Raw genomic sequence first — 27488 nt, 5'->3', positions numbered from 1 at the left:
ACCAACATAAGATCAGCCTTTAAATTTTTTGCCTTTCTAGCAGACAGACATTGGGCCTCTACTCAAGTACTCACTCAACGCAAGAATACTTTGTACTAATAATCTGCCATTCTGTGATGCTCACCTTACCAACACGATGCATCTCTGAAGGCCAAATGCATCCCTGAATAAGCAAATATGATGAAGAAAGCTGATGGTGCCCGACTACTAAAAGATGTAGCTAGCGTCTGGGGTATTAACGTCTTGAAGGTAAACAAGCTTAGAAGCAACAAAGCCCACATGAAACAAGCCTGTGTGACTACAAGGTGTCGATGGGATTAGGTATCAGGCATCAAAGAGCCAGAACAAAAAATCATATCAATATGACTGACGGGGAGTACAAAGTGGAGACCCAAAGCCCATCTGTAAACAATTGGAAATCCCCATACAGGAGAGTCACAAGGAAGAGAGGAGCTAGTTAGGGTACAGTATAGCACTGATGAAATACAACTCTCCTCTAGTTCTTTCATGCTTCTGCCCCCCAACTATCATGACCCCAATTTCACTTTACAAGTCCGGCTAGACCAGAGAATTTACAGTGATACAGATAAAGAGCTGGAAACACAGGAAATCCAGGACAGATAAACCCCTCAGGGCCAATAAATAAGATTAGGGACAGCAGGAGGAGAAGGGGAAGGTGGGAGAAAGGGAAACCAATCACAATGATATACATATAACCCCCTCTCAGGGGGACTGACTACACAAAAGTGAGTGGAGGAAGATATTAGTCAGTGTAAGACATGGGGGGAAATTTTTAATAAATTATTAAGGGTTCATGAGGGTGACTGCCCCATGAGCAGTGACTCTTGAAGGTTGGTGGGCAAATGATGCTTTTTTTCAGTATTAGGTTGACCTAAGATGCTCTTTTGGACTGGGTTACCAGAATATCTAGCTCAGAAGAGGTTTTGCGTGTCTTCCCTCTCAGAAAATTCAGAACAACCCTTTGAAGATATTACCCTCCATTCCAGGCCCATTACCAAAATGTAGACTTGACGATGACGTGTTTTACCTCAGAGCCTTCATTGCTTTTTCTTGGATTTTGGTTTAGGGCACCCATATTACATCCAATAGAATCGAATCCATATGAAAAGGGAGTGCTAACTTTGTAAACTACTTCTTTAGGAGCTTCCTTTCATTTAACTTCAACCTCTGAACATTAAGGGTTTCATGGAAAAGAGGGAGGAATTATGAAGCGTTAGGAAGCTCTGCCTTATTGGAACTCTGTGAGAGGGTATCCCACCAAAAAACCAGGAATTGGCTCTGGGCAGAGCGGAGCTGAGCTTTCATAGTACGCATTTTTCCCACTAGGTGAGCTTCAAGCAGTGCACTCTGAGTAAGCGCACTCAGTGGTGTCGCAGTGAATTCTTTGGTAAAACTTTCACTTGACTCTCGTTTTTTGTGATGACTGATTTAAGAGAACAGTGTGCAGCTGTGAATTTTTGTTTCTTGGGGGAAAATGCTGCAGAAACTTGTCATGTTGAACACTGCTCACAAGGACGGCGCTATGGGAAAAACTCAAGTGTGCGAGTGGTTTTTGTTTCAAAAAGGTGACATGTCAGTTGATGTCAAACCTCTTTCTGGACCTCCATCGACTTTCCACACGGATGACAACGTCTACTCATAGTGCATTTCTCCAGGTCAGGCTGTTAATAAAGCTTTCTAGTTAGAGATCCTGAAAGATTGCATAACAGACCCAAAAAGGGCCTGACTTGGGCAGACTGGGGACTGTTTTTGCCACCACGTGAAGAAAAACTTGAGAGGGGGTGCTATCAGCTATCCAAACACATGAGCTTGAAAAATGTTTCCAAGAATGAATTTGAAGATTTGACAAAAGTATTCGTGTAATGGAGAGTACTTTGAAGGTGATGAGGTTATTTTGTGAAAAAAAGTTTAATACATTGCTTTTAAATGTTAAAAACTTCTGTTGTTACACAGTGGTGATAATCTAAATGGTACTGTTTTTCTCTAGAAATTTACTTCCAGTAACAAGCTAATGGTGTTGTAGTGGGCTACTCACTGAATCACTAACGAAAAGGTCAGCAGTTTGAACTCATCAGCTGCTCCAGGGAGGAAAGTGATGCTGTCTGCTCTCATACAGATTTAAGGTCTCGGAAACCCAAAGGGACAGTTCCACTTTATCCTAAAGGGTTACCTTGAGTTAGAATTTGCTTAATGGAAGTGTAGGATGTTTTTTTCGTTTTGTATTTTAAACAAATTAATGACATTTGTAGGCAAGAGAGTATGTTTTTGGTTTTTTAAATCATTTTATTAGGGGTTCATACAACTCTTTATCACAATCCATACATACATCAATTGGGTAAAGCACATTTGTACATTCATTGCCCTCATTATTCTCAAAACATTTGCTCTCCACTTAAGCCCCTGGCATCAGCTCCTCTTTTCCCCCCTCCCTCCCCGCTCTCCTCTCCCTCATGTGCCCTTGATAATTTATAAATTATTATTTTGTCATGTCTTGCGCCCTGTCCGACATCTCCCTTCACTCGCTTTTCTGTTGTCTGTCCCCCAGGGAGGAGATCACATGTAGATCCTTGTAGTTGGTTCCCCCTTTCCAACCCACCCTCTCTCTGCCCTCCCAGTATTGCCACTCACACCACTGTTCCTGAAGGGATCTTCCACCCTGAACTTCATGTGTTTCCAGTGCAAAAGAGTATATGCTTATATATATTTAGATATGCATTATACTTCTAATTAGAAAAATTTTGACAAAACTGACTAGTTTTTTGCACAGTGTATGTGTAAATATATTTATAATTTATATATATATATATATATATAGAGAGAGAGAGAGAGAGAGAGTGTGTGTGTGTGTTTCTGATAGTCTTCAGCGGTTATTTTCTTATGTGTGGTTCTTGGACTAGCAGCAACAGCACTATCTGGGAACTTGATATAAATGCAAATTCTCAGGCCCGTCCCAGGATGAGTGAGTCAAAAACACAGGGGTGTCTGGCTTAGGAATCTGTTTTACCACAGCCAGGTGATTCTGCTTCTTAAAGTTTGAAAACTATCTTCCCAGAATCGGGCTGGTTTTAAGTTCATGTATTGCACTTGTTTGTGTATTGTCCTTTTGTTCTTACCATATTTCAAATCTTTCGTTACTTGTGAGAAGATAAATTGTCATGTTATTGACTAAAATAAAATAACACATACAAGAGTTTAAACAAAGATTCTTAAGGCAGTTTTGAGAAATAGTATCTCCAGGGATAAAGATATGTATTTATATAAATCACATAACATAAGCCCTTCAAGAGATTTAATTAAAAATCCTGCAATGTGGAAGTATGAATGTTGGATACTGAAGAGTTGCTGAACTAATCAGAGTTTTTTAGGAATCTAATCAAAGAATTAAAAAGCACATGCTCCCATAGTAACTTTTCAAAATGGAAATTAGGGTGATAGTAATGGCTATGAAGCAAGGAGTATCCTGAACACTGATTACATAAAGGGAAAAGTGTTAAGTTGTATTCTAAATTTCTGTACTGTAACATACCACACACACACTTCAAAAAGTTCATGGAAATAATGAAAAGATTAAGAAATAGTATTAAAAAAAATCCCAGATTATTCTTGTTTTGATGTTGTTTTCAGAGAAGCTACACCTTGTAGATTCACCATATGGGTAGATGCCAGAATTAGATAAATTGGTAAGGATAAATTGATACATTGTTCATTTGCTATTCTTACTTTTGTAAATAAATAGAATGTTAATAAATTAGCATTTGTTACTGATTAGTGATACTTTTTATACTAGCATGTATGTAGAAAGAAAAAGACAGAAAGTAGCAGTAATAAAAGATTTACAGGATCTAAATTGATCTTTGTGTTCTTTGTAGTTATATATGCGTCTGTGTTTATATATACACACACATAGAGTTTTGGTACTTTAGAATAGATAATTTACTATATAATGTATTTGTTTCAATTTAGTAAGAAGATCAGTCTTGTAAGGATTTTTATTTAATACACTTATTTAAATTAATTTTTAAATGTATTGGATTACTTCATTTTATGTAAGTGTATTATATTTGAAGATTAAAATTCAAATAACATTCAATCATATATACTCTGGCCTCTTCTCTCATTATTAGGTAACTATTAATTATAGAAAACCTGGGCATTTTTGAAAAGTATCTAGAAAAATATAAACCATACATGATTGATTCATTATATGGTGTACTTTCTCCCAGTCTTTAAATATATATATATATTCAAAATTGGAATCACTCATACCTGCTTTATAATATTTTTTTAACCTAGCAGCACTTCCCATGTCTTTTTTTTTTGCCCTAATCATTTCCCATGTCTTTTCTTTACCTGTAGGAATAATCTGATTAATTGCATATGTGTAGGCTATATTTTAATTTAACTTTGTCCATTTGTTAAACATTTATGTTAAGCCATTTTTTAAATATTATGTACATGTATAAGAAACACTAGTGGCACAGTGGTGACATCTGACCTAAAGGTTTCTAGTTCAAATCCACTAGTTTCTCTTTAGGAGAAAAATGTGTCTGTTTCCATAAAGACTTACCTGTATGAGGCAGTTCTACCTGTCTTGCAGGGTTACTGTGTGTAGGATAGACTTGACAGAAATGTTTTTTTCTATTTTTTATTATAAATTATGCAGTGAATCTCCTGCTTATAAATATATGCCTATATACATTTGCAAGTCTTTATCCATGTCTAATTTTTAACTTTTAGATTCCTTGGAGAGGGGAGTGGCTGAGTTAAAGTATCTAATTGTTTTTAAAATTGTTAATGTGTAGTGCCAAATTGCAGTCCAGAAGTATTGATCCAATTTAAATCAACCAGTAGTTTATAAGATACCTGTCAACATTGGATACTATTAGTTTGTTTAAAGATTATTACTATTTATTGATTAAATGGCATATTATCAAATATTGTCATGTACTATTATACTTTAAAACCGATTCATTGAACTTTAGAAAAAGTATACTAAGATTTGATCAAAGTCCTTTGCTCATTTTGTGATTGGTTAGTTGTCTCTTCATTGTGGTTTGAAGTTTTTTTTGGGTCCTTGGTTTGGAGATTATGGGTGCTACAGCAAAGTGTGGTGAAGAAAGCAGATGGTATCTAGCTAGCCATTGGTATAGTGTCTGGGATCTTAAAGCTTTGTATTAAAAAAAAGCAGCCATTTAAATGAGGCATTTTGTCTTTTTATTGTTTCTGTTAGGTTTCCCAGTTTATAAAGCACAAATGGAGTGGATGCAGAGACAATAACTGATTGAATGGTTTATTGGGTAGGGGAGGTTATACTAGAACTGATTGTGATGATGTATATACAACTCTTTAAAAGTGATTTGACTATGGAACTGTATGGTATGTGGATTTTATGTCAATTAAACTTTCAAAAGGAAAAATAGTCACCAATAAGGAATGATCAATGTTTAATTTACTGTCTTTTGAATTTACCCTCTTTTGAAAATTTTTAACTCACAGAGATCTTTTGGCTTGATTTCCAATATTATGTAGCCAAAGTTCATAGTTTGTTTAGAATCTTTAATATATAGCCTCAAAAAGAAACAGTAAAACACCTTTACACTCGGTCTTTTTTGTGTTTAATTGTAACCAACACTCCTTTTGGAAATGGAACACATGACGACTATACAGTAGTTTCTCAACTGTCACACTATTCCCATATGGGGCAGAAAAATACTTCGTTGCAAGAGTTGTCGTGTATTTTAGGATGTATAGTATTATCCCTTGTCTCCACCTACTAGGTGCCAGTAGCATCCCATCTTGTAAAAGCAAACAAAGCTCTTCATATTGCCAAAAGGAAGGCAAAATTGACTCTGATTGAGAGCCAGTGCTGTAGAGAAATGTTAAATATTGCCGCAAATTAAATTCACTGTCTTCAAGACAATTCCAACTCATAACAACCATTAGGGCCTAGTAGAATGGCCCCTTCCAGATTCTGAGGCTTTAAATCTTTATGGTAGCAGACAGGCTCAGTTTTCTCTTGTTCACTGATGTGTTTGAACCACTGACCTTGCAGTTAGCTCAATGCAAAACTCACTGAGCCACTAGGACTCCATACAGAACTTGTTAATACACTACTGCACTTGAGCAACAATGGTGGTCCACCTGCAAATTGTAATAGAAAGAAAACCTAATAAGCAAAAGTAATCAATCATCGCTTATTTTAGGTTGGATTATTATTTCAAATGCTTTACTTTAAAAATGAAACCATTCATATCTTTGTATAAAATAACTATATAAACATTGTTTTTGTCCTATAGGATCATACTATGAGTCATAATTGACTCGATAGCAGTAAATTTGGTTTAATCCTGGAATTAAGTTACAGTAGAACCCCGGACTTTGACGTTAATCCGTTCTAGAAGGAGCGTTGAGATGCAGTGGAGTCAAGTTCCAAATCAATTTTTCCCATAAGAAATAACTGAAAACAGATTAATCCGTTCTCGACCACCAAGTTTTTACCTTAACCTTGCTTTTTTATATAAAACATTACACAGAAATTTCAAAGTAAGTTTACAGTTAAATAATAATAATTTAAATAAGAAACACAACATTAAAAGGTTTTTTAACAGCTACAGTATGGCCCCATACCTTGAGATTGATGAGGATCTGGATCTGTAGACAGGGATGTGGAGAGGAGGGATGGAGAGAGAGTCATTGTTTAGAAAGGGAATCCCCTTCCATAAAACCAACTGGTAGCTGCTTTTCAGGAGTTTTTTTCCCCTTCTTTGCCTTTTTTCACTAGGACCTAGCTGGCTTTACCTAAAAAAAATCTGTTAAAGGTGATTTGCTGTTGACATTTCCTTAGCTGTTTTCTTAAAAGGTTTACTCTATTATCAATATTGATAACACGGTTAACCAGTTCCTTATCATGATAATTAAATCTTTTCAAAAAAGAATTTTGAGGACCCATGTTTTTAATCTAAAATAGTACAAAAGCCACAAAACTAAGAAAATTGTAGCAAAAACACTTTGAACACAGCCACGAGAGATTTAAACAACACATACTAAGAATGCCAACTAACGGAGTGAATGAGTCACGAGCTGCTTTTGTTTACAAAAATCACAGGCGTCAGGTCAGATTCCGATGTTTTGTTCAAGCCCTGATGCAAAATTTTCTCTATATTTCCCGTCAACTACTATGCAGTAGAGTACCAAGGTTCTACTGTAGATTCAATATGCTAATATCAAAATAAATAAAAGTATTAGGGTAAAATTTTATTTCATATAGAATATAATTTATAAAGAAGGCAGAGCATTATGAATTGCTAGGATGTAAACACTGAATAATAAGGTTGTTAACTTTAACCTTACATGCCATTTTGTAAGAAAATGTTATCTAGTATACATATTTTTAATGTACTAGGTACCTGGTAAAGAGCTCTCAGAAGCTAAGTGATCAGGAAACATTTGTGAGTGAATTGATACAGCCAGGTGAGGCTTCTTTTGAGAAGTAAAACATCAAAATCTAATCTAGACTGCAAGATAGAAAATAACTATACAGATTTAGGAATCATATATTTGGGTATAATTTTTAAAATTAGCCTTCAAAGTAAAAATTTATACTTTCAAATCTAAATAACTAAAATAAAAACGACTGTTTTAATGGGAACATTGAACTTAAATATAAAGTAATTGACAATTACTTGGGGGTAAATAAATTGCTGTTATATAAGGGAGCTTCATAAGGTTTATGGAAATACTCCATCCTCTTTTTTCCTTTTTTAATATTATGGCTGGGGTCAAGCGAACCCTAGTCCTCAAAGTGACATCCTTGTTCCCCAATACTTTACTTTTTATAAATCATTTTATTGGGGCCTCTGACAGCTCTTTTAACAATTCAAACATCAATTGTATCAGACATATTTGTACATATGTTGTCATCATCATTTAAGAAACATTTTATTTTTACTTGAACCTTTGGTATCAGCTCATCTTGCCCCCCACCCCCAGCCTCTCATCCTTGTGACTCCTTGATAAATTATTATTATTTTCTTTTCTTACACCATCTGTTGTCTACTTTCTTGTGTGTGTGTGTATGTGTGTTTGTTTTCGGCGTGTGTGGGGGGGGTTTATTCCATTCTCTCTTAATTCTTTTTCCCCATAAACCTCTTGATGCCCTTTCTGCATAAATTAACAAGTAGCAGAACTAAGACTTGAACAAAATTCATTGTAGTTGCTAGAGTCTATGTGCTCAACTACTAGACTATATTGCCTAATAGATAAGATTGAAATAATGATAAGATTGAAAGCTGGGGGTTGGGGAGTGGGAGAATATAAGAAAGGGAGAGAGAATTACCAGTACTCATAGGTAAAGTAGAAAACCAAAGAGGCAATTGAGAAGTCATAGGGGCTAATGAAAGATTTCTATAAAATGTCCTGCAAAAAATTAATATGCAAAATTAAAATATTTTGTTTAGATGGTACCCACAATTTTAATTAAAATTTCAATTAAATTTTGGGTGAAAATAGATTTTAATGCCTTAGAATAAACAGAATAAGTGTGTACAACCTATATGAGAAAACCTTAAACTATTAAAGAACACAAGCTAGCGTGAATAAATGAATGTTTGAATGACCCATTCCTATTTGAGATGCCTCATTTTAAATTATGATTATTTTAGTCAATCTATAAATTTAAAGTAACTCAGTTAAAATGTCTTAACACCTCTGTTTCATAGGTATTTTGCTGTCTTATTTAGAATAATATCTGGCACATAGTTGACACTATGTTTATAATGGTTTACAATCAAAACCAAAAAAACTTGAAACAACCTAAATAGCCATTAAAAAAAATGAGTGTTGTAATAACATATATACCCATTGGATAGAATATTATGCTGCTGCTGAAAAGGACATGCTATGTTATAGATGAAGCGCAGGCTGTGAAACTTTAACATAGGAATCTGAGTGAGTATGAGAGAGAGAAAGAAGAAAGCTGGAACAGTGTTTTAAAAACTAACTGTATATCAGAGACGCTTGGAATTTTTAAACAAAGAAGCATGGATGCCCTGGTTCCACCCCCAGATATCCTCATTTCTTTGATCTGGGCGAGAGTCTGGGAATTGGCTATTTTTTAAAAAGCCTGGTGATTCCAATGTGAAATTAAAATTAAGACACTGATGTAGAGATAGCGTAAGCTGGCAACAGGGGTGCAAAATCTATGTTTTCTCAACAACTGGTAAAGGACCATTGTAAGGAAAGTTTGAAAAACAGTTGTAGTGGTGCTTATCAGAATTCACTCAAGGGTAATTAGCAACTTTGAGGAAAAAGTGACCTTAGGTGGCACAAATGGTTAAGCACTTGGCCACTAACAGGTTGGTGGGGTTTACCGCACTCAGAGGCTCCTCAGAAGAAAAGACCTGCCAATGCATTTCTGAACGATCCAGTCATGGAAACCCTTTATAGCCACAGCTCTACTCTGAAAGGCACGGTGGTGTCATGTTGGAGAATCAACGTGAAGGCAGCTGATAGACAAAAAAAATGCCATGCAAATTCTGATTACTTTTTAATTTGCCAAAATTCTTGAAGTAACTAAAATAAGAAAATTAAAAGTTTATGTTGAAACTTCATCTTAGTTTTGTGACTGTACCTGCCTTGTTCTCTGATATCCCTATCTCTTATGACATTAATATAATTCTGTCACACAACAGTGAAGATGTGTAATAAGATATTTCTGCTTTAAATAAAGATCAGCATTTAAGTAAGCTATTGTTTTTGCTTACTTTAATAGAGTCAGTTACTTATAGTATTGTTAAAAGTCAATTACCGTAGTTAGCACATGTAAAGTGATTAGGTTAACCTTAGGCTAAAAATGAATGCTGAATAATGTTAACAATGAACAATTTTCTAAAAATTGCTTGTCCTCTGTAAACTCCTAAGAGGAGTAGCATCTAGTCATTGTGCAGTGGGATCAGTGCCGGAGCCCTGGTGGTGCAGTGGTTAAGCAGTAGGGTGCTAACTGAAGGGTTGTTGATGCCAGTGTATCAGCCACTGCCAAGGACAAAGATTTGGTAGTATGTTCTCATAAAGATTTACAGCCTTGAAAATTCTTTTGGGGCATTTCTCCACTGCCCTATAGGGTCACTCTGAGTCAGAATGGACTTCATGGCAGTGGGTCATCACTGTATATATTTACTTAACGCACTACATTTTGAGTCACTGTCATATTTGTTTTATTTTTATCTATCATATTTTCATTCTCTTATATAATCTAGATTAATCTGTATTGATATATATGAATACAAGTCCATTTAACATATGGATCATTTAGGCTTTGAATAATTCTTTATAAATTTATGTATCATATATTTGAGTATTTATATTTGATAGTTTTGTTGGTGATAGAATTCTCTACTCATATAGAAAGAAACTGTTGGGAATGAGGGTAATGAAATTCCTGCCTTTATCATTTAATTCTCACATGAAAGAACCCTAGTTTATGAGTTGAACTGCTAACAAGATTAGCCATTTCAACTCAGCAGCCATTCCTTGGGGAAGAGAGCAGGCGGCATGCTCTGTACAGTTGTACAGCCTTGGAAACCCTGTGTAGGTTTCTATTATTTGGAACCAACTTGGTGGCAGTGGGTTTGGTTGGTGTTTGGTTTGGTATTCTCAGTAATGTCATTCACTTTTTGAGGTGGAGAAACTGACTAAACGAGGTATGGTTTGCAATGTCATAAAACTATTTAAGAAGCTGACTTTGAGCCTTCCATTATAATAAATTAATCTAGTTGTGAGCAAATCATTAATTTATAATGGATTTAAGAAAGGAAAACCTTACCAGTGTTTAAGGCTATTAAGAAGCATGCCTTCTGGTTTTCATGAATTTTTTTTCTTCTTCTAGAGTAGAGGTGGAGACAGTGCTCTAAAATTAAACAAATTCCAATTTTAATTCTATTGCTTACCCAGCTGTGACCCCGGTAAAATTATTTAACTTCTTTTCTAATGAGTTTAGTAATATACACCGCATGGTTGGTATTTACTAGTAGTGTCATCATCAATTCCACTGAGAGAATTCAGTTCAAGTTGGTTAGCAGAAAATAACCTATAATAGGGGAATCTGCCTCTTTGGGTGGAGTAAGGGGAAATTATTTTACCTATCTATGTAGCAATGAAAGAACAGGAATGATGTTTCAGAGAGCATACGTACAAGGGCAAGTTTTCGAAGTTGCCACTAATATTCCTGTGGATTAATGTGTGCAGGTTTCTTTCCAGCGAAAGGTATTTAAACCTGTCTCTGATGGCTGCAGACAAATTTTCTCAGTCATATACTTTCCCAGCCTTATTAGTTACTTTAAAATTGAGGATCCCAATCATAACAGTGACTTCTAAGGAGATCTGGGTTTGTTAAATTCCAGGCATAGAGGTCAGTTTAGAAGATGATAGCGATTGTTTTCTGGGATCCCAAAGGAGTAATCTGGGTAGATTCCCCCCCCCCCCCCCAAAGGGACCAGGCAGAAACTAAAGCCAGCATTGGTGAGAAAAAGGCTAGGATAGTTGTGCCGAGAAATTTTTTCCATCACAAAAGACACCTACCTGCTCGTCCTTCAAGGGGTATCAAGGGCCGTCCTAGGAAGATTTATTTGGTAAACCTTACCTATCGATGCCACTGCCCTAATCCTGCCCCTTTGGTTTCTGTTGCCAAAACTCAAGCAGCATTATTTGAGTCCCTGGAGGATGCTGAAACTGCTGTTTTGGCATAGTATAAACTGAAGGAAACAATTCTTAAGGACCAGGCTAGAGAAACGGAAACATCACTTTCAGGAGTGTATAGTCCTAAGAGGATATATAAGTGTATAGACCTAGGTGGAGGATATATTGAGAAGCTTCATATTTTGACATTTTTGTTTTTTAAGGTTTCTATGCTTTTGTAGCAATACTTTTTTTTTAACTTACTGTCACACAGTAATACATTCTGTTGCTCACAGCAGGTACTACCAATTGTTCAAGGGAGAAAGATGAGGTTTTCTATTCTTATAGAGTTTCAGAACCTCAGAACCTACAGGGGTAGTTCTACTCTGTCCTGTTAGGTCGCTATGAGAACTCACTGCCATCAAATCAGCTCTACTCATAATGAGCCCTACATAGGATTTCTGAAATTGTGAATCATTATAAAAACTGATAGTTTCATCTTTATCCCATGAAGTGGCAGGTGGGTTTGAACTGCCGACCTTGCCAATAGCAACCCAGTGCTTGACCCACGGTGCTACCAGGGAGCCTTCCCTATTACTTAGGACTGTGTTTTACTATCTTTAAGACAGAAATATTAAAATACAAAAATAAAATAATATGTGATATGCTACTATAGTGCGTGGACACAGAGAGCTTTTAAAAAGTTCATGGAAAACTTCCACTATTTTCTCCCAGTTTTCCATAAAATTTTTGAACCCCCCTTGTAGTTGGGAGAAAGAGGACCATGAAAATAAAAAGCACTTGAAAAAAAAATAATTAGGTGCCAAATATTGCTTAGTTTTGTGGAAGATACTGTCAGTTCTGAGTCACTGTAAGAGGACTTTATAAGGATAATACTTAAACACTGTTGCTATTCAATTCATAGTTAAGATTGTAATATATTTTAAACAGTATGTGGTTTTTAAATGACTCCATCTCTGGTAAGAAATGATGGAGAACCTTAATCTCCCTATCCCATACAAGGCCAGCAGGCAACTATAGAACAGACCATCAATTACTCATGCAAGTTCAGGTTGAAGCTGAAGAAAATTGAAACAAATTTATGAGAACCAAATCCCATGAGTATATCCCATCTGAATTTAAATACCATCTCAAAAGACTTGTATGCATTGCCCTTATACGTATGATGAACATTGTTTTTAAACCAAAATATTACAGTATATGGCAATATGATATTTGAAACCAATATTACCCTATAAGAGCTGGAAGGATATAATTAGTATTAGACAATCGTTAATAAGGATAGCACTTCTCAGATTGTTAAATCTCATTGAATTCATACAGGTGTGGAGAAAGAAGGTATTTGTATAGAAGTGCTTATTAGTTGGGACAAGGGGAAAGGGACATGGAGCAGATAGCATTTAAGAGCTTAGTAGTTTCCTGGTTGAGTCTGTGAATCAGGGATAAAATTGGAGTAGATTCTGTAAGTAAAATTTGGTTAAGATTGGAAAAGTTACAAGTATGTTTATTTTGCTATTATTCTTCCTTCTCTGGCACTAAACACTGGACCAAGGAAATCCTGATTGGGTTTTGGGAAGGAGCTACATTTCACTAACAGACTTTTATTTTCACATTTGTAGCCTACAGTTATACTTTTGAATGCGTGTTCTGCGAAGGAAGGCCAGAATTATGGGAGCAATATAGATAAGGAGCCCTGGTGGCATAGTGATTATACATTGGGATGCTAACTGCAAGTTCAACAGTTAGAAACCACCTGCTAGCTCTGCAGGAGAAATATGGGGCTTTCTACTCCTTTAAACAGTTACAGTTTCAGAAACTTATAGCGGCAACGCTACCTTGTCCTGTAGGGTCGCTATGACTTGACATCGACTCCATAGAAGTGAATCTGGGTTTGGTTTTTGGTATTGATAGATACAAGAGCCCCTGGTGGTACCATGGGTTAAGCTCTAAAAGATTTACATAATGTTAGCAACTACATACACACAACCGTTTGCCAAACTCAACACAGAGTCTCCTTTACAGCAACAGTGTTTGGTAGATAGTATCTCTTTTTTGCATATCAGGAAACTCAGGATGAAGGAAATTAAATTATTCATACATCCTGAATATGAATTGGGATTCAAATGTATGCTTGACTTCATTGCTACACATCTACAATATTTAAGTATTTTTCTTATGACCCCAGTATATTTTAATAGTGGAACTCTTTAATAAATATGTTAATAAATAGTGAAACTTCAGAATGTAAGTGGTATGAAAATTTTTTTTTACTTATTCCTTTTGTTTTCTTGGTAATATTTTTAACAGTGCTGAAAATTATTGTGATTACTTTTTAACATGTAAAATGGGGCTTCAAAAAGTTTAAAAGTTTGTGGAAAATTTTATTATCCTTTCATTCCATTTCCCATGAACATTTTGACACCCTCTTGTGTTTATAAAACATGTGCCAGCGGGGAAAGAACTGTAGTTTGAATAAAATGAAATATTGTCATTTGGGACAATCATGAAATAGTAGAATCATTTTATGTGAAATTGGTCTTTCTCTGATATTGGTTGTTGCTGAGTCAATTCTTGCTCCAAAGTAGAATCGCCCTCCTGGGGTTTGCTTTGCCTGGAATCCATATGGAAGCAGATCACCAGGTCTTTATAACGTGTGGCTGCTGAGTGGGTTCAAACTGCTGCCCTTTGAGTTAGCAGCCAAGTGCTTAACTGTTACACCTCCAAACTTCCTTTTCTTCATTAAGACCTATAAAATAGAATACAAAGTCTACTAAGTACTTCCATCACATATGTGTGCAAAATTTGGACATTGACAAATATGCATTTGAATTGTGGTACTGACAAGAATATTGAAGCTACTGTGACTGCCCCCAAGAAACAAACAAATCTGTCTTGGAAGAAATACAGAGCCAGAATGCTCCTTAGAGGCAAGGTTAGCGTGACTTGTTTCACATACTTGGATGTATTATCAGGAGAAAGCAGCCTGGAAAGGACATCATATCTGGTAAGGTAAAGGGGTGGAGAAAAAAAGGCCCTCAACAAGTTGGATTGACATACAGTGGCTGCAACAGTGGCTATACATATGAACAATTGTGAGTATGGTGTAGGACTAAGTGGTATTTCATTCTGTTGTCCATAGACTATATTACATTATATTGTATTTTAATATTTCAGTTTATTCAGCATTTTATAAATTAACAAAGCTAATTTTATCATCATCTTTATTTGATTTTAAGCTGTACTTATTTGGCATGAGGAAAAAGACGGCATTGGCTTCAGTGTCAACATTTGTGAAAATGCGTAGTGCATCCTTGGTTCCTTTGGAAGTCTCAGCTTCAGTGACAGCTGATTTCCTTAGAAAGTAGCAATAATTTCCTTAAGAATTCTTTGATACTAGGTGGTATAATTAAAAAGGAAAGAATAACTGATCAGATATAAAGATATAGATCAGCAGTTCTCAACCTGGGTACCCATCGCAACCCCTTTGGGGGTCGAACGACCCTTTCACAGCGGTCGCCTAAGACCATCAGAAAACACATGGTCTTAGGAACCGAAACACCACTCCTCTCTCTCCATCTCCAGGCAGGTCTGTGCACATGCAGATAAGCCCACATACGAGTACCCGGCGTGAAGGCTGTTACCCATGCTACACCATGCTGCAAGACAGAGTTTCATTTATTTGCCATTAGAAATAAATAGTTCACTCTACTGCCCTCTTCGCTTCTTGCTGCTTGCCTTGAGTCCCGGCCAGTACCGGTCCGCACCTCGTCACCATGCCTCAGAAAATTGAAGAGATCAAGAGATCACGGCCCGCTGAAAGGACGCCAAGTCCGTTAAGATCAAGAAGAACAAGGTTAACGTGAAGTTCAAAGTGTGATGCAGCAGCTACCTCTATACCATGGTCATCACCAACAAGGAGAAGACCCCAGAAGCTGAAGCAATCTCTGCCCCCAGGTCTGGCAGTGAAGGAACTGAAATGAACCCGGCTGGCTGATGCGAGCTTAATAAAAAAAATTTTAATTCTTAAAAAAAAGAAAGAAATATTTCACAGTATATAACTACATGTTGTTGTTTTGTGATTAATCACTATGCTTTATGTTCAATTTGTAACAATGAAAATACATTGTACATATCATATTTACATTACGATTCATAACAGTAGCAAAAGTACAGTTATGAAGTAGCAACAAAAATAATTTTATGATTGGGGGTCACCAAATGAGGGAACTGTATTAAAGGGTTACGACATTAGGGAGGTTGAGAACCACTGATACAGACATATGATACCTATACCTACTATCAAAAGTGGTATCATTAGTAACACTCATGAAATCAAGCATTAACTAATTCTAAACATATTCTAAAATTAGCTAATTATTGATTTCACTTTTCTGTATCCAATCTCTACCAGATTTATTAATGCTCGGAATTCTTTCCAGTAATTCCTGGAAAGAAGAAAAATTTTATTGATTCATGTTTCATATCATCTCCTAGAAATTTCCTTCTGTCACAATACTACTCTTGGACAAATACCAAAATTCTTGCTTATAAGTAGCTCTTTTCCCCTCTCTGTTAAAATGGTTTACTCTTGTGATACTAGAAGCCATCAGCTAACAGTTGCTTACCTTTATAAAAGTTTCCAGAAAAGATCAGACAAAACTCTTAGTGATATGTATATTTAATAGGAGACCTCTTATTCTTTTTCACTCTCAAAGATAAGGATGTTTATAATACACCATAAAAAAACTCCAAAGGAATGTCCTTTCATTTTGTGACCCTCCCCAAGCTGAAGGTTTCCCCACAACAGGTTTTGTTTCTTACATCATAGTTTGCTGTAACTACAAAGTTAAACTGCAAACTTTTAAGAGGGCAGTGTTGGAAACCTTAAATGGTTCTCCACACACATGGGGTTACCAGGAGTCCGAATCAAATTGACAGCAAATAAAGCAGTTTCATTTTCTTTTTCCCTTTAAATTTTATTTCATTTTGGTTGAAAATACAGTAAAACATGTATCTATGAGTTGGGCTATGTGGCAGTTACATAATCTTGTCACCTTGAGCAAAGGGGTGGAATCTCCTGTCAATCAGGTCGCAGCTTGATGACCTCATTTGGAGGAGTGATGGAGATAAATAGCTCACTGGAGGCCAGACATACTCTCTCTCTGTTTTGTCTTTGCTGCTGTTGAGACAAAGAGCTGGAGGAGGAGACACCTGGAGAACTGTACCAGCATTGAAATGCTTCCACTGCCCCTGGATCCACAAGACTTTCCACCCACTGGCCTGTGATCTTTCTGCATTCGACATCATTGTGTGTGTGTTGCGTGAATCTGAAGAAGAATTTATAGACTGGTACTGGACATATGGGCTAATATAGGCTTACGGACTTGATCTGGACTGGTCTCGGATATTTTCTCAGTATACAAATTACTCGTATATATAAAGCTCTTAAACACATAAGTGTCTGGAGTTGTTTCTCTAGTCAACCAAGCTAACACAGGCTGCTAACCACAAAGGCAGCGTTCAAAACCACTAGGCTCTTTGTGGGAAAAAGATGAGGCTTTCTACTCCAGTAAAGAGATACCATGTCATAAACCCACAGAAGTTCTACTCTGTCTTAGAAGGTCTCAATGAGTTGGAATTGACTCAATGGCAATAAGTTTGACATGTAAAATTTAGTGACATTGGGCATGTTCTTCTAATTGTGTAATCATTCTTAATTTTTTTCTGAGCTGTTCCTTCCTCATTAACATAAACTCACTACCCTCCAAGGTTTCTGTATAATATTTTCAGTTTCTATTGTCAGTTTGATTCCAAGTCGATACAGGGTAAAAGAGCAAAATGTTCTAGGCAAACCTTCTATACTAGTTAAGGAAAACTATTATTCTGCTTGAAGACTTCAGAGGCTATTGTGGTTTAAAGATTTACAGATTATCTCAGGGCATGTTTCAGAGCTTCATCCAGCCTTGATTCAGAAAGTCAAGGATCCATGAGATTGGAAATTGTGTTCTGTATTTCCCCCACCTTTTGATCAGAATTCTGCTCTAACATCATATATGAAGTGTTCAGTAGTGATAGCTAGGTACCTTCTAATTCTTCTGGTCTCATGGCAAAGAAAGTAGTTATTCATAGAGGCAATTAGCCAATCTCTATCCTGCTCTTTTTCCTGACTCTGATAGGAGACCAAATGTGCCATAAATGACTAATGTTTTTATGCAACTGAACTAAGAAATAAAACAAAAGCGTTAAACATGTTAATAGGCCAATTAACCAAGATGTCCTAAGAAAGTATGACCCTAAGCCTTCAAGCCAAGGAACCAAATCCTACAGGTGTTCAGATACCCATTAATAGTTACTCTCTTCCTTTCCAGTGTTACTGTAAATGTGTAGCTTGTGCCAGTTCATTATTCTAATTGTATTCTTACTGACAGCAATTAAAATAATTGGCTCTGAAACCCTACTCTCCGTGCAATTTTTCTATCACCCTTTTCCTCTACCTTTCTGCCCCCTAAAACCACTTATTCCTGTTGGAGTCACGTTTTCCTTTTCTGGTCTTTTTATGTAAATGTGAGGTTATAGAATATTTGGGTTTTTTTGTGATTGGCTTATGTTCAGTATACTATCTTCAAGCTCTATCCATACATAGTGTGTGTAAAGACTTCATTTCTCCTATGGCAGTATTCCATTGTATGTATGGTACAACATTTTGCTTATCCATTCATCTGTGATTGGCATTTAGGTTGTTTACCTTTTGACTATTGTGAGTAGTGCTGCAATGAACATTGGTCTCCTTTCGAGTCTGTACTTAAATTTTAAAACCTTTTGATTTTATACCTAGAAACGTAATTGGTGGGTTATTTGTTAGTTTTTATTTTTTTGAGCAGTTGCCAAACTGTTGAATATAATATTGCTATTGGCAATAAGTAAAGGCTTCCAATTTCCCACATCCTCACATTTGTTGTTTTTGAGATTTTGTTTGTTTGTATTCTTAGACATCATGTTGAGAATATGGTAATCTCATTGTAGTTTTGGTGAACATTTTCCTTTTGTCATCATCTAAGCTGAGCAAGCTATTGTAACCAGTTATGACAAAAAAAGAAAAAAACCTTTTTCATCAGTAAACTTAATCTGTTAAACATGCTTCAAAAATGTGTCTTTAAATATATATATATTATATATATATGTGACTCTTCTGTTCATTTGCTCTCTTAAGCAGTGCTTTTGCATGCTCTTTATAAGTTCAAAATGTGGATAAGCTTTTAGCATTTATAAATAAGCAACTTAGGTTCAAACTCTGGCTCTACAATTCTCTAATTTCAGCTTTTTCCCTGACAGAACTTTTATGATACTATTCTTCTGTCTTCGGTTATTGGTGATACCAGCTTCAGTTTAATTGCTATTCCTCTGTAGGGGACCTGCCTTTTTACTAACCTGCTTTTAAGAGTTGTCTTTTTTAAAAGGTTTTGAAGAGTTTCATTATAATGTGGTTGACTTACATTTGTTTTTACTTAGCCTGCTGGGCATTTGTTTTCTTCCTGTATCAATGAATTTGTATTTATTCACCAGTTCTGGAAATTTTAGTCATTGTCTCTTCAAATACTATGATTTTGGTTTTGTTATTCTAGGTTGACAAGAGAAACAAATTCATACACATTCGTGTGTAAGAGAGAACTTTATGTCAAAGAGCAATTATACATTAAGAAAACATCCTACCCCAGTCCAGATCAAGTCCATAAGTCTGATATTACCCCATATGTCGATACAAGTCCATAAATTCTTCCTTAGACTCACACAACCATGCAATGATGCCAAATGCAGGAGGTTCACAGGCCAGGGGGTGGAAAGTCTTGTGGATCCAGTGGTGGTGGAAGCATCTTAGTGCTGGCATGGGTCTCCACGTGGTTCCTCCAACTCAAGGGCTCTGGCTCTTAGCAGTGCAGCTCTGTGTGTGTATCTGGCCTACAGTGAGCTATTTATCTCCTTCACACCTCCAAATGAGATCATCAAGCTGTAACTTGATTGACACGCTGAACTCCACCCCCTTTGCAAGTTGACAAAAGATTATGTAACTACCTCATGGTCATTTATTTTAGTCTTTTAAGACTACTGGCATGTGTTAGACATAAAACAATAGTGTCTAATATATTTTGTTGCTAGCTCAATTTTTCTGTTCCCATATTTTATTTTAATACTTTATACATAGTTACTTTGTAATTTATAATGATGATTCTTATGTGGGAAAATGTTGACATCTGTATTAGTTGTTGCCATGCTGTTTACTACTTGTAGTGGTTTATTTCCATGTACATTTGGTGATGTTTGGTCATGATGTTATTTATTGTTGCTATTTTTTCTTACTATTCACAAAACCCACAAATTTTTAGGGAAAGATAGGTGTTGTTTACTGCTGAGATTCAGAGATACTACTGACCTGGGACTACTTTAGCTGAGTAAATAATGTGTGTGTTCCTAGTGATGTATAACTTAAGAGTACCTTTTTAATCTTGATCTCTTTCTCAACTTTTGGGATAAAATTTGCCAATTTCCATTTGGAAAGCCTTGGGGGAAAGAGGGTACTCTGCTAAGATTCAGTGGCTTTTCACAGCACACACTGTGTATTCTTGAAAACACCTTAGAAGTCAGTGACTTTTCAGCACCATTTTTTAAAGTCTTAATTTTGACCACACAGTGAGTACTAGAAACATATGGATAATAGTCAATATGATCCATTATAAAATATGATTGTGCCTTCTGTTTTTTCATTTCTTGCCTGATATGTGTGAAATCTTCACATTCACAGATTTGCTTATTTCAACAATATTTACGTTCTTTATCACACTGCAATCCTATTCACTATCAACTTTAATTATCTTAATCTGAGTGGTAGGGTTTGATACTGTTTTCATCAACATTTTTACACTTCAATGAACCAATTTTCAGACAGCCATCTAATTTTGTGAATAGGGGATATGATAAAACACAATAGAAATAATGAAAATGCATAATTTAGCCAAGTAAATAGTAATTTTTAAACTCTTACTATAGTCAAAATCAGCTAAATGCTAGCAGTCCTTTTGCATGTGTTCAACCTTCAAGGAAATGAAATGTAATAGGCTTTCTGTATAATAGTAATTTCACTTTTACATTTTTAGAAGATATGAGGGGGCTTCAGAAATTATGGAAAAAAAGAAATTTAAAAGATAATGTAATTTTCCCATCAACTTTTAAAAACCCCTGGCATATACCAAACAGTTTTTCCCTCTCCAAACTGCTAGTGACTTGTTAATCACTTAGTAAAATTCAGGCATTGATTGTGATCCATTCTGGGCACTCAAATGCATTACTGATTTCCTTATTTTCTAACCTTCATCATTGACTTGCCACTTCGACAAAAAAAATAAACTGCAGGTACAGGCTTGAATTGCAGAACCCTAAAATAACAGTTACCTAAAAAACATACAGTTGTGGTTTTCTTTTTTTGGTTATTTATTTCGTCTTCCTCTTGAAGTCTTAAACTAGGGTGGCAGGGTGGGGATTAACGCAGTAGTTCTTTTTAAGAAGTGGCCCCTTTTATCTTGTTACTCTGGCAGGCATGGTCTCCATTGCCAAGGTCACTTTACACACCTATATGGCTGCTTTAGTTTCAGCCATCTGTTTTGTAGACATCAGGAAAGAGGAAAGCATGCAGAAAGAAACGTGTGTGTGTGTGCGCGCGCGCGCCGGCGACTTTAAGGAAAGCTGCTGTGGGTCACTTCATTTAGTTGGTAAGTTATCCAAGATATGAGTAGCCTGGGAAATGTATGCTTTGTTCTGGTGACGTGTCCAGTTAAACATGGGACTTTTGCTATTGTGGAAGATTTGGTCTCGGCTTTAGTGTATCACTTTTACTCTTGTTTTCTTAATATTTTTCCGTTAAGTTAGATCTTTTAGTACATCAGTAGTTATTCAAAGTAAGCATAATATATTACCACATCAAATACTAATAATACCTGCTATAAAAAGAAAGGAACTTTAAAACATCAATAGAAAATTTAACAATGAACTCAATCACTTGGTGTACTACTATGATTAAAGTTACTAAGAGATGCCGAAGAAAAACTACCATCAAACTGAGATTTTATTTTTTATGTAAGAATTAAAAGTGTATTAAAATAGAATAGTTTTATCACCATGTGAGTCGGTGTTCAGTTTTGCCACAACTCCGCTCTAGAGTGAGTACGTGTGATTCCTTACCTTTGTATCTCTGTCAGTGATGTAGGGAGTCATACTATTCTGTTAATACAAAAGGCCTTTTAGAATGAAACAACTTAAATTTTTTTTTATAGTTTTAAAAATGGGAAGTTTTTGAACAAATTCCTAAGAATTTTAATATTGAAACATAGTTTATGTTTTGTTGATAAACTTTTTCTTGAGAACACTGTTTTTACTTGAAAATTAAAATATTCTTCTCTTACGATGTGCTTGTACATTTTCTTTTATTATACACTTTTAGCAGATATATTGTTGGGCAATAATAAGGAAGAAGAAAGAATTTTGCTTTTGTCTCCGTTGTGAAAGAATGTTGTCATTCTGTTTCTATACCTAAGATTCTATGTAGTTTTATCTTTTTTGTTTCTTGATTTCAAAAGAATAAGGAAAAGGAATGCTAATATGTAGCAGTCAAAAGTAGTATATCAAAAAAGTGAACTGTCATCATAATATGTAATTATTAAATTAATATAAAACTGTATAAATGCAAAATAATGTTTATATAAAAAGTGTGTCAGTCACTACCTGATTTAACTCAAAGCATAAAACAAAAGGACTTGGAAGAGATCTAATTGTAAAACTCTTAACTTATGTACTACATGTGCTATATGTTTAGTAAATTTTATTATTTCTGTATTTAAGTATCAGATAAAACATTATGCTATAGAACCCAACCTACTGCCAGCAAGTTGATTCCAATTCAGGGCTACCCTATAGGACAGAGTAGATCTGATTCTTAAAGTTTCCTAGATTATCAGTCTTCATAGGAACAACAGAATCATCTTTCTCCTGAGGAGGAACTGGTGGTTTTGACCACCAAACCTTGGGATTAGGAGCCCACCCTTTATAATCTATTATGCTAGTAGGACTCCTCACTCTATTATATGCTCCATATTTTTTATTTATTTATAGATTTAAAATTTCTGTGGTTCATTTCTTTCAGCTTTTCCATGCTTGTATTTTGAACTATTTCTCTTTTATGGGAGGAGTGGGAGACATCATTTTAATATCTTCTCAAGTTTAGGTCCACTATTTTATTATAATTATTTTTAAATCATTTTATTGGGGGCTCATACAACTTATCACAATCCTTACATACGTCAGTTGTGTAAAGCACACTTATACATTCGTTGTCCTCATTCTCAAAACATTTGCTTTCAGCTTGGGCTCTTGGAATCAGCTCCTCATTTTTTTCCCTCCTTCCCCTTCCTCCCCTCCCTCATGAACCCTTGATAATTTCTAAATTATTATTTTATCATATCTTATACTGCCCGACGTCTCCCTTCACCCACTTTTCTGTTGTTCGTTCCCCAGGGAGGAGGTTATATGGAGATCCTTGTAATCAGTTCCCTAGGTCCACTTTTTAAAAATAAATTAGTTTCCAGTTATCAGAAAATGTTTACATTTTCTAATGCTTTGTTTCTCTGGGTGTTTAATTTTAAGTTTGTACTTATTTTTTCATACAACACAGCAAAAACCTCCTTGTATTGTTTCTGGCTTCCATTATTTCTAATGAAGACTCAAATAATTTTTTACATTGTGATGCTTTGAAGAAAAGTAGTCCTATTTTTGTCTGTCTTAAATAATTTCTTTTTTCCTTTAATTTTTGACATTATAAATTATTAATAGGTATGAAGTTTGGTTCCCTTTTTAATTGCAACCTGGGATTTAGCCCTTTAAAAAATCATTTTATTGGGGCTCATACAACTCTTATCACAATCTGTACATATATCAATTGTATAAAACACATTTGTACAGTCATTACCCTCATCATTCTCAAAACATTTGCTCTCCACGTAAGCCCCTGGCATTAGCTCCTCATATTTACCCCTCCCTCCCTGCTCCCTACTCCCTCATGAACTTTTGATAATTTATAAATTATTATTTTGTCATATCATACACTCCCTGACATCTCCCTTCACCCACTTTTCTGTTGTCCATCCCCTTAGGAGGAGGTTATATTTAGACCCTTATAATCGGTTCCCCCTCTCTACCCCATCTTCCCTCCACCCTTCCCGTATTACCACTCTCGCCACTGTTCCTGAAGGGATCATCTGTCCTGGATTCCCTGTGTTTCCAGTTCCTATCTGTACCAGTGTGTGTCCTCTGGGCTAGCCAGATTTGTAAGGTAGAATTGGGATCATGATAGTGGGTGGGGAGGAAGCATTTAGTCTTAGCCTTTTACTTGAAAATTTCAGTATTTAGAGCACTTTGAGGTCTAATTTTTAAAAAGATTTTGTTGACTCTTATGCCTGTTGCCTCCTAATATTACTAATTGCTCCTAATTGTTTATGATGGGGTTTCAAAAGTTTCAGAAACCTTTCAGTATTTTTCAATTCAAATTTTCTATGACTTTTTTAAGCCCCCTTGTACTGGATAGTAATTGAAAATCATTGATAATCAGAGTACTGACGTCATACTGATTTCCTCCAGAGTTTATTTTGGAGAGTGCTTGTGAAATCTGGGGGCATTAGCAGTTTAGGATCACCTTAATCCCATTTCAGGGTTTAAAATTTTCCGAGTTCCCCAGATGACTGAAGAATTAGCTGGCTGTCTCTGCAAAGCTCCTTTACTTCTGGTTCACTTAAACTCCTAAAATGAATTTCTTCAGGTTCATGATCAAAACCACAGTTGTTATTTTCTTTCTTTCTCCTTAGACTTTTTAGTCTGTTAAGCAATCTCTACCACCTTTTCTATAGTGCTCCTAGGGCAAATAAAGCCCCAAACACTGAGTATGCCACTGTGGATTTCTTACTTTTCTCAGTTCATAGCCTAATCAGTGTTTACTATTCTCTCACTCTGTGATGCTCTGGGGCAATAAGAGATGCAAGTTTATGGATTTCTCCTTTACTGGCACTTGTATAGGAGCTTGGGTTTAAAGGAACTGCTCTTTTTTCTTTTTTTGGTTTTAAACATTTTATTAGGGACTCATACAACTCTTATCACAATCCATGCATATACATACATCAATTGTATAAAGCACATCTGTACATTCTTTGCCCTAATCATTTCCTTTTTTTTCCTTTTCTTTTTTTACATTTTATTAGGGGCTTATACAACTCTTACCACAATCCACACATATACATACATCAGTTCTATAAAGCACATCCGTACATTCTTTGCCCTAATCACTCTCAAAGCATTTGCTCTCCACTTAAGCCCTCTGCATCAGGTCCTCTCTTTTTCCCCCTCCCTTCCCGCTCCCCCCACCCTCATGAGCCCTTGATAATCCACAGATTGTTATTTTGTCTTGATCACCATTTCAAAACTTTTTTTTTTTGGACAGAAAAATTTCTTTGGAAACATTTTAAAACTTCAGTTAAACAACATACTTTCTGATGAAGTAGTAAATGTTATTGGGCTTTTAACCCAAAGATCATCAGTTCAAGCCTACCAGCCACTTTGCAATTGAAAGAACTGCATGGGACAGTTTGCTTATGCTATAAAGTCAACCAGAACCAAAATATGACCCTGAATCTATCCCACCTGGATTTCCAGAACATCTCAAGAACAGATTTGATGTATTGAACACTAATGACAGACCTGATAAGTTGTGGGAGGACCATCATTCCTAAAGAAATCTGAAGTCATTAACAAGAATGGAAAGATCAAAGTGGATGTCAAAAGAGACTCGTAGATCAGCTATAACGAATGGGAGAAATGATGAAGTCAAAGAGCTGAATAGCATATTTCAAAGGGGAGCTGCAGAAGTAAAAGCCAAATATTATAATGAAATATACAAAGGCCGAGAATTAGAAAACTAACAGGGAAGAACACATTCAGCATATCTGAAATTGAAAGAACTTGAGAAAAAAATTCAAGCTTTGAATTACAATCTTGAAAGATTCTGTGGGCAAAATATTGAATGATGCAGGAAACATCAAAAGAAGATGGAAAGAATGCAGAGTCACTGTACCAAAAGGAACTAGTCGGCATTCTACTATTTCAGGAGGTAGCATATGAGCAAGAAAATGGTGCTGAAGCAAGAAGGTGAAGATGCACTGTGAAAGCATTATCCAAAAATAAGGTCTTAGAAATTGATGGAATACCAATTGAAATGTTTCAGCAAGCTGGAGAAGCACTGGACACACTTATTAGTCTATAACAGAAAATTTGGAAGACAGCTAGTTTGTCAACTGAGTGGGAGAAATCCATATTTGTACCCATTCTCAAAGAAGGTGACCAAACAGAATGCTCAAACTATAAAATAATCACGAGGATGGGTGGAGCTGATACCAAGAACTCAAATAGAAAGTAAAATGATGATGGCAACATATGTGCAATACATATGCTTGATATAACTGATATATGGAATATAAGAGCTGTAAGAAGCCCAAATAAAATGATTTTTTTAAAACCAACTATGGAATAATATCACTCACATGCCAATAAAATTTGCTGAAGATCATCCAACAACAGTTGTAGGCATACATTGACAGGGAGATGCCAGAGGCAGAATTGGACATGGAACATTGCTGATGTCAGATGACTCTTGACTGACAGCAGAGAATACCTAAAAGAGATGTCTACTTCTGTTATTTTGACTATGCAAAGGCATTCGACTGTGTGGATCATAATGAACTATGGATAACCTTGAGAAGAATGGGAATTCCAGAACACTTCATTGTGCTCATGCAGCACTTGTACATGGATCAAGAGTCACTTGCTCGAACAGAAAAAAATTACTGCCTGGTTTAAACACAGGAAAGGTGAGCATCAGGGTTATACCCTCTCTCCATAATTACTCAGTCTGTATTCTGAGCAAATGGAGAAGTTGGCTTATATGAAGAAGAATGCGGTATTGGGTTGAAGGCTTATTAACAACTGCAGTATGCAGAGGACACAACATTTCTTTCTGAAAGTGAGGGGGACTTGAAGGCTGGTGAAGATCAAAGATTAGAGCCTTTAGTGTGGATTACAACTCAATGTTAAGAAGACCAAAATCTTTACAACTGGACCAATAGGTAATTTCTGTCATGGAAGGTGTATGGCCAGAGTGCTCCGTAGAGGCACGGATGGCAAGACTTCCTCTTAAGTACATTGGGCGTGTTTTCAGGAGAGACCAGTCCAGGGAGAAGGACGTCATGTTTGCTAGAGGGGCAGTGAAAGAGAGTAAAGCCCTCGACAAGATGGATCGACATTATGGCTGCATCAATGGGCTCAATCATAGGAACAATTGTTAGACTGGCACAGGTCAGGCAGTGTTTCATTCTGTTATTCATAAAAGGTTGCTGTGGTTCTGATCTGAACTTGATGGCACTCTGAGTCCAGATAGACTTGATAGCAGTGGGCTTTTGTTTCCATCATCTTACATTTAAAAAAACTAATACATAGACAAATAGCAATGACAACAAAGCATGTATGTATTTTAGTAATTTTACTAAACTGTAGTTTAATTTTAAAAATTGATTTATTAATTTAACAATGCAATTACCCAGTTTTCCAATAGAGTGCAGTATTTTCTAATGATTTAAGAATTCCATACCAAAACCCATACCATCTAGTAGTAATAATCCTTTTCTAAGTTTCCA

General features: G+C 35.9%; 1 protein-coding gene and 1 pseudogene across 1 annotated transcript in view; both read left to right on the top strand.

Annotated features, from left to right (window-relative positions):
* ARID2 (AT-rich interaction domain 2) overlaps window positions 1-27488 on the top strand; it is a 184035-nt gene that overhangs the window by 37360 nt on the left and 119187 nt on the right. The gene's annotated exons all lie outside the window — the stretch shown is intronic.
* Window positions 178-27488, top strand: part of LOC142450562 (ATP synthase F(0) complex subunit C2, mitochondrial pseudogene) — a 44466-nt pseudogene continuing 17155 nt past the window's right edge.

The sequence above is a fragment of the Tenrec ecaudatus genome, chromosome 6 (assembly GCF_050624435.1).
Source record: "Tenrec ecaudatus isolate mTenEca1 chromosome 6, mTenEca1.hap1, whole genome shotgun sequence".
NCBI lineage: Eukaryota > Metazoa > Chordata > Mammalia > Afrosoricida > Tenrecidae > Tenrec > Tenrec ecaudatus.
The sequence above is the reverse complement of the archived record's forward strand: the minus strand, read 5'-3'. Positions and strand labels throughout refer to the sequence as shown.